The sequence below is a fragment of the Mytilus californianus genome, unplaced genomic scaffold (assembly GCF_021869535.1).
Source record: "Mytilus californianus isolate M0D057914Y unplaced genomic scaffold, xbMytCali1.0.p SCAF_8, whole genome shotgun sequence".
NCBI classification, from domain to species: Eukaryota; Metazoa; Mollusca; class Bivalvia; order Mytilida; family Mytilidae; genus Mytilus; species Mytilus californianus.
This window is the reverse complement of record NW_026262734.1, coordinates 86,692,795-86,701,742: the sequence shown is the minus strand read 5'-3', so window position 1 is coordinate 86,701,742 and position 8,948 is coordinate 86,692,795. Positions and strand designations below refer to the sequence as shown.

Below are 8,948 nucleotides of genomic sequence, written 5' to 3'. Positions count from 1 at the left end.
GTTACTTTGTAGCAAATCCATCAACCAAATGGGAAATATATACAAATGTCTTCTTCTAGAAAACTGCTTATTGGATTAAAACCAAACATGGTATGAATGTTTCTTTTGAGGTGCTGACCAAGTGTTGTTACTTTGTAGCTAATTTGTCATCCAAGATGGCTGCCATCAGGAGGGCAAGTTAAACATAGGACAAATGTTTTCTTCTAGAGGACCGCTGAATAGAATGACACTAAACATGCCATGAATGTTCCTAATGAGGTGCTGACCAAGTGTTGTTACTTTGTAGCTGAACCATCATCCAAGATGGCCGCCAGGTTTTACATTAGACCCTATGGGAAATACATACAAATGCTTCTTCTAGAGGAGCATTGAACGGAATGAAACCAAACATGGCAAAAATGTCCCTTATCAGGTGCATGAAGTGTTGCTACTTTGTTGCCGATTTACTGTTCAAGATGGCCAACAGGATTTTTTATTAAATTACGGGCCAATATAAAACCAAATTTGGCCTCAATCATTATTAGGGTATCTGTTATGATTTTAATCTATTTTTACATGATTTCCAAAACCAAAGTAGAATCAGGTGAACGACACAGGCTCTTGAGAGCCTCTAGTTTTGTATTCTTGTCTTTCATTTTTGCTTATGTGCTTTGTCTATATGCCATTTTCTTTTTCTTAGTTGACATATTTGTTTGTTTTATAGTGATTAAGATTTTAACACAATGTTGACTGCTGAACCCCTATTTTTGACATTTTTACCTATTATATCTGTTTGTTTTGTTCACACATTGTTGTCAATATAATGGAATTTGAAGCGACTGTCATACAAGTGAGAGGTTTAGCTAACTATAAAACCAGGCTTAATCCACCATTTTCTACATAAGGAAATGCCTGTACCAAGTCAGGAATGTCACAGTTGTTTTCCATTCGTTTGATGTGTTTGAGCTTTTGATTTTGCCATTTGATAAGGGACTTTCCGTTTTGAATTTTCCTTTGAGTTCCCCAACTTTGATTGAAGATTTTGTAAGCAGAATTTTACCTAGTCCGAAATTGGTGAAATAGTTCTATATAGAAATAAGAATATGTGGTATGATTGCCAATGAGACAACAATCCACCAAAGTTCAAATGAAGTGGAAATATTCGATTATAGGCCACTGTACGGTCTTCAACTATGAGAAAACCCATATCGTATAGTCGGCTATAAAAGGCCCCGACATGAAAAATATGAAACAATTCAATTGAGAAAACTAAAAGCCTGATTTATAACAAACAATTTGCGAAAAACAAATTTGACAGACATGAACAAACGAAAACCAATAAACTACAGGCTCCTGATTTGGGACAGGCACATATAGAATGTTGCGGGGTTAAACTAGTTGGCTGGCAATAAACCCTCCCCTAAAATGGGACAGTAGTGTATAAGTACAACATAAGAACAAATTATAAAAATCAGTTAAAATGTCTTAACTCATTAGATCAATACAAAGCAAAAACATCTAACGAAAACACAGACCGGACTTGGCAGAGTATCTATACATCACACAAAAAAAAGACAATGAGTAAAGATCTGAGAGTACTCGCAGTTACTGACAGCTAATTCAAAGCCAATAACAACTAATACAATAATCATGTATCTAAGACTAAAATATCAATAAATACACATCCAACATCCAATGGATTTAGTGTAAAGACGTCATTAACAGTCAGAGAAAAACATAACCTTGTCCAATGCCAAAATATAGGTATCGACAGATTGTTGTACCGTGAATGTGCAAATGTGTATAATAATAATATTTAATATGGTTTTAATTTACTGATAACAGAATCAATATCTATCAAACCAATAAAAACGATATTAAAAGATTTAATTACAGTGTTGAATTGGTAACCACTAAGAATAAGTTTATTTAAAGGATTGATAAGTTTACTCTGATCGTATCTTAATTTAGTAACTGAAACACTAGCAGCAGACAGTAATATTGTTTTACTGAAAAGATGACAATAAAATTATATGTTCCATCGTGGGTTGGTAGCTGTCTCTTTAACGTATACCAACATATCATTAAATACATAGAATGTAGATGTTATATATTAAAGGTCTTTAATAAACACCACCGATGGTAGTTTAGATCATGACTTGTAAATTCATAAGCTTAAGATTCATTCAAACTGAAATTCAGGAAATACAAGCAATCATCTCTGTTTGTTTCTCTCTCAGAAACCAATTTCTCTATCAACAGTGATGTCGTTGTACTCAACTTTAAGACATGTCCACTTTAAGTGTTCTTCGTACCCGCTCTTACGCGTTACCGTGTTATTCTAGACTAAAATGTCAATCATAGTAACACTTCATATTTGTTCCTGAATTTTAGTTGGTTGATCATGTTGATAGCTAGTATATTTTTCTTCTCTGCTATTAGATGAAATGCATTCATATCTTACCAAAGACGGGTAATAAGTCTTATTTGAACTCTCTCAGCCGTGAGTTTGCTAAATAAAAGCATATGTCTTTTTATCCCTCACTGCGAAGCTTGATCTTCTTTGAGCTTTATTAAATCCGACTGTTTTTGCCAGTGTCGTGATAGCGACTGAATAATAGAATTGAATTTTGAATGTTTAACTAATCCATCTTTATTGATAGTCCGTGTAATTAAACATTAATCATGTATATATATAAATATCATGTTCGGGAAAGGAATTTGTGAAAAATAACAATCTTGCGACAAAATGTCCTTCGCCTAGCTGCTCATGAGGTTTTACGTTCTCTCAACTAGTAGTTTCCGAAAAAAATATGTTTACGTAGTACATCTCAAACGGATTTAGTTTGAAGATACTATGCGCAGTCTGAGTAAAGTAAGACCATGTGCAATTCAAAAATATCAAAATATGAGTATACACGGGATGTTGGACCATAAGTGACAACTATCCACCAAAGTTCAAATGAAGTGGATGTAAGCAGTTATAGGCAACCGTACGGCCTTCAACATTGAGAAAAACCCATACCGTATAGTCGGCTATAAAAGGCCCCGACATGAAAAAAATGAAACAATCCAATTGAGAAAACTAACGGCCTAATTTATAACAAATCAATTTACGAAAAGCAAATATGTAAGACGTCAGCCAACGACAACCACTGAACTAGAGGCTCCTGACTTGGGACAGGCACATAAAGAATGTGGGATAAAGAGGAAGGGGGGTTTTAAACATGTTTGTTAGCGCTCAACCATAAACATTGTTTAAAATTATAAGAGAAACCTAATTAATTTTTTTAACAAATTTCGATTTTTATAGAGTAAAAGTATCATATACACATCAGCCACAAAAATCTTTTAAGGAAAACATCTCAAAAGAAAAATACAACATATATATGATAAAAATGTTAGATTAGGTAATGAAAGACATGTGCAATTACTAAGCATCGGTCTTATATGTTAAAGACATGTGCAATTACTAAGCATCAGTCTCATATGTCAATTAGTAAGCATGAGTCTCGTATGTTAAGGACATGTGCAATTACTAAGCATCGGTCTCATATGTTAAGGACATGTGCAATTACTTAGCATCGGTCTCATATGTTAAGGAAATGTGCAATTACTAAGCATCAGTCTCATAAATTAAGGACATGTGCAATTACTAAGCATCAGTCTCATATTTTAAGGACATGTGGAATTACTAAGCATCGGTCTCATATGTTAAGGACATGTGCAATTACTAAGCATCGGTCTCATATGTTAAGGACATGTGCAATTACTAAGCATCGGTCTCATATGTTAAGGTCATGTGCAATTACTTAGCATCAGCCTCATATGTCAATTACTAAGCATCAGTCTCATATGTTGAGGACATGTGCAATTACTTAGCATCGGTCTCTTATGTTAAGAACTGCAATTACTAAGCATCGGTCTCATATGTTAAGGACATGTGCAATTACTAAGCATCGGTCTCATATGTTAAGGACATGTGCAATTACTAAGCATCGGTCTCATATGTTAAGGTCATGTGCAATTACTTAGCATCAGCCTCATATGTCAATTACTAAGCATCAGTCTCATATAATAAGGACATGTGCAATTACTTAGCATCGGTCTCTTATGTTAAGAACTGCAATTACTAAGCATCGGTCTCATATGTTAAGGACATGTGCAATTACTAAGCATCGGTCTCATATGTTAAGAACATGTGCAATTACTAAGCATCGGTCTCATATGTTAAGGAAATGTGCAATTACTAAGCATCAGTCTCATAAATTAAGGACATGTGCAATTACTAAGCATCAGTCTCATATTTTAAGGACATGTGGAATTACTAAGCATCGGTCTCATATGTTAAGGACATGTGCAATTACTAAGCATCGGTCTCATATGTTAAGGACATGTGCAATTACTAAGCATCGGTCTCATATGTCGGTCTCATATGTTAAAGATGTGCAATTACTAAGCATCAGTCTTATATGTTAAGGACTTCTAATTAAGTATTATAGTAAGTGACGGACATTTTAATTGAACCACACCCCCCTGTGTATATCATCATATCTATCCCAAAATTAGGAATGTTCAATTTGTTTTTCATAGTAAACAGATGTTTGTTTTGGCTGCGGGAAGGATGGTACAAATAATTTGACATTATGATAATGATGTTATTTTCATGTAATAACATATGATATTAATGTGTTGCGGCTGAAAAGGTTTTCACTATCCTGTTCATAATGGATGAACTACGTATGTTTGTTAGTTTAAAGTTTTTATTTTAAAAATTGAATTACGCACGATGTATTACAATCTGGTAAACAATTTTTTCAATAAGTTTTAAACAAAAAATTATCAGCTGGTATAAATAGAGCATGCAAGCGGTCAAAATATTAATTTAATCACATTGACATTAAATATGAAACTCTTGCTTGTTGGGATTGTGTGCGTTTGTCTTTATGGTAAGTTTTCTTTCATTTTATTTTTGAGAAAAGTTTTTTTTTTCTTCAATATCCTTACACAATATATGTTGACCAAATTAAAGTGACAGTAGTTTAATGATGTTCAAACCTCGTAAAACGAGTTCATAGACAAAATTAATTAAAACTTCTTACAGACACAAAGGAAAGATTATTTCGATAGATTGGAAATCCGTCTCATTGCAATGTGATGGCCTCCCTAGCTTCGTATACGGTTTAGGCTTTGCTCATTCCCCTTACCGTTACCAATAGTTGATACGCAAAGTATTCTATATAGGTGTAACACGACGGGTTTCCCATGTAAAGCAGGATTTGCTAACCCTTTCCGTAGCATCATATTGTGTAGCACTTTAGTGTTCTGTGTTGTGTTTTGTAGACTGTTTGTCTTTTGATCGTATTTTCGTTATTTAAATCCCCTATATTCTATATTTAACAATGGTATAGTATAGAACTGGACAATCACGGCCGTGGTCAATCGTTTTGTTTTCCAATTTGACAAACTCTGAAAAAGGTATCAGCTTTATCAATTACCTGGAAACGTTACTTTCAAGGACTTTATAAATGTGTTAACTCGTCGACTTAATCAAAACCTCAATAAAATCTGATGGACTGTATGTTAAGGACCGAGTTTATAAACCAGTTAATTCCATAAAATACCCTTTTATTTCTTTTAATTCCAATACTATGCACTTAGATTATTTTCAAACCAAATATTTCATAAACATTAGTAAAACTATTTCGCCCGTTTAAGATTTAGAACTCTTGACTTCACGAAATAATATTTAGCATACAGCATTGGAGGTATCAATAGTTATTTCGTTACATAGTTGAAAGCAGTGCAGCCTCTGATCTAGTTATGAATTTTTCAGGCATTGTACTGAGTTGTACTAAATGTAATTTACACAGTGATGACTGTTCCTCACACTGTCAAAATGGAGGGGCACCCCATTGCCATTATTATAATAGCACCACTAACTGCTGTTTCTGTGAAGTTCCAATTGAATGTCATCCAAGTAATGCTACTGTTGCTTGTCCTGCAAATTGTGTTTGTGAACCGGAAGGGGAACATCACCACTGCATGTGTCCAGAATAAAGGTAAAGTTATTTGATAAATCAGTGTTTTTTTACACGGGGGTGCTCATTTCAAAAATCATAATTTTTTTTGGTACATTTTTACACACTTCCCACTTTTTTCCCTTATTTTTCCCAGATCCCACTTTTTTATCCCCCATATTCCACATCCCACTTTTTTAATCCATTTATCACATATTCAAAAAGCTTGTGATCCCCCTCTTAGAGAGGGGGTCTTCATCTCTGTATTTGTTTTTATTTTAACGCAAATGTATTCTTTATTTTGATTTTGCCATTATTTGCTATTATCTATAATTAATTTTGGTCTATTCTTTATTTTTTGGTTTATATTCTCTATTCTGTAGTCTTCATCGAGATCCTCATATCTCAAATTATTTAAATCACACATACTACATCATAGATTTATTTTTTTGTTTCCAAACATTGAAGTTGCGACGAAAATCACTAAGTTTGAAAAAAGGGAGTTATGGGGGAACATAGAATATACCAAGAGTACAATCAAAAACCAACTGTTGCAGATAGACAGACAATGTCGTTTCCAAAGGAAAATAACAAACAACTGCCACCAAAAAGAAGACACGCAGTAAATTCAAGATTTTAATTCACTAAATAAACGGGAGAGAACACGTTTTCAGACAAAAACGATAGAATACAAAAACAATAAACGACATTTTTCAAAGCACAAAGAATTGCATATTCGAGTTTACAAATACAATTTTATTATGGTTTTTTTAATTTGCTTTATTGTTTTTGTTATTATTATTTTTTTTATTATTATTATTGTTATTTGTAGGTGACGAATGACAAAACAGGTTACATGCAGATTCAGACCTACAGCAATGTTTTTATTAAGGATCGCTCTCATTAGTAATAGACGACGATTAGCAATGTTTTTATGTGTAGCTTCTTGGATAATCTTGTAAGACTTCTAAAATCATAGATTTCATAGTTATTTTAAAACTTTACAGAAGCTGAAGGTACTTTCGTAAATATACTAGATTGTGTATTTAATGTGTTTGGTAATTTAATTGTATTTATATGTTGTTACATAAAAGCATGCATTAATAAAAATTTATTTGCCTATATCCTTACTTTTAATATACATTTTAGTGATGCGAATTGTCTTCGAGCATTCGGTCTGATTAACAATGTTATTAGCCAGGGTAGCATATACAGTGTAGTTTAGATTAGTTCAAAGCTATACTTAAAACTGTTATAATAATCTGTCAATAAACTATTCTAAACAGTTCTGGATAGAACTGTCAAAAACTGTTCTAGGGTGGAACCATATACGTAATTGAGAGAAGGGGCTGTTAACTGTATTTTCCCGGATAGCCATCTTTTAAACTAGATGCACCTGTTAATTTTGCATTAAATTGATACAACATGAAAGAATGATTAAAATATCTTCCAGAAAAAAACCGCATATAATATGTTTTATATACCTATATGGAAATATTTTCTTTCAGAACGATAGGTCTTTCTTTTGAAGAATCAACCCGGACGATACCAAGTTTCAATGAAATTTGCTTCAAGGCATCAAATAATGACCTGTGTTAGGTCATTATTTTCCCTGATTAAAATGCAAACTATAATGTACTTAAACATGTAATTTGTTTGATAGTTATCGTGTGTTGTTGCCAATTGGGGTTTTACTTTTAAGTTCTCCAACTTTGATAGGCAGAAACAATCCTTAAAGTTTCCTAGATGTTTATTAGACTGAAATAACAAAAATCGTCATGGACACACATTTTAACTTTCGAAATAAATAATTTGAAGTAATGTTAATTTATCGCTACAATAAAATGACTTACGGTCGGTCTTTCATTTGATCAATCCTGACACCCCTCGGTGTGTTATACGACAAGAAAAACCTTAAAATATGCATTATCTATAACATTGTCATCCTTCAGGGGTAATAATAAATATAAATGCAAAGGGAATACTGATGATTTCAGGCATGTTGACAGATTTGTAGTGTCCAGTTGATAATTGTAGCTTTATCATTTTCTACCCATTTACTAAAGTTTACACACACAAAAATGGTTGAAAATCATCATTCAAGGGCAACATTCCTATAAGGAGTCAACTGACAATTTCAGCCATGTTGACGGAATGGTGAATTTTGCTATATACAGCTTCTTTCCATCTATTAATAGAAAAACAAAGAATATGGGGTATCCATCCATGACACAAAATCAGTACATGCACAGTAAAAATCACACAAAAAGCAAAAGAACAACACTTTTATTGCTGTTCTTCATCTCAAAGTCACAGTGAGGCCTTCAACACGGGGCAAAAAACTCTCAGCTCACTCCAAATTTAAGATGGCTCCTAAAGCTTCTGCGAAAAAAACATAAGAATGGTTAAAAAGGGTCTTTCAAGGGCAATAACTTCCATAAGGGATCGAATGTCGATTTCGGCCTTGTTGAACTATATGTATATCTTGTCCTGCTGATCAATTTTCCATTTCACAGTTTGTATATACATGTATCTACAATAGTTTCTTTAAGATCACAAAATGGGTAAAAATCGTCTTTCAAGGGAAATAACTACTATAAGGAGTCAACTGACAATTTCGGCTATTTGACTTATTTGTATGTCCGGCTGATATTTTTAGCTTTTACTATCTTTTATAGTTTTAAATATGATAGCCAAAATCGCACAACAAATGGTGAAGATCATCATTAACATGTACCCCTATTATCTATTTTAAACTTGGTATCCATGTTGGTTGGCAGGCGGGGTCATCGGATACGTTTTTTTAAACAAGATATCATAATGATGATTGTGCCCGAGTTTGGTTCAGGTGTTTAAGAAGAGAAGATTTTGTAAGAGTTAACAGACGACACCATAAGACGGACGTTAATTGAAAGAAAAAGCTCACACTTTTCCTTTAGGCATGGTGAT

The 8,948-nt window shown here is 33.3% G+C and overlaps 1 long non-coding RNA gene across 1 annotated transcript; it reads left to right on the top strand.

Moving 5' to 3' along the window:
• Positions 1–4,758: 4,758 nt before the first annotated feature.
• Positions 4,759–7,115, top strand: LOC127710524 (uncharacterized). Its single transcript, XR_007986218.1, has 3 exons — positions 4,759–4,928; positions 5,816–6,041; positions 6,832–7,115. It is a non-coding gene; the product is annotated as an uncharacterized LOC127710524 (long non-coding RNA).
• Positions 7,116–8,948: the final 1,833 nt, after the last annotated feature.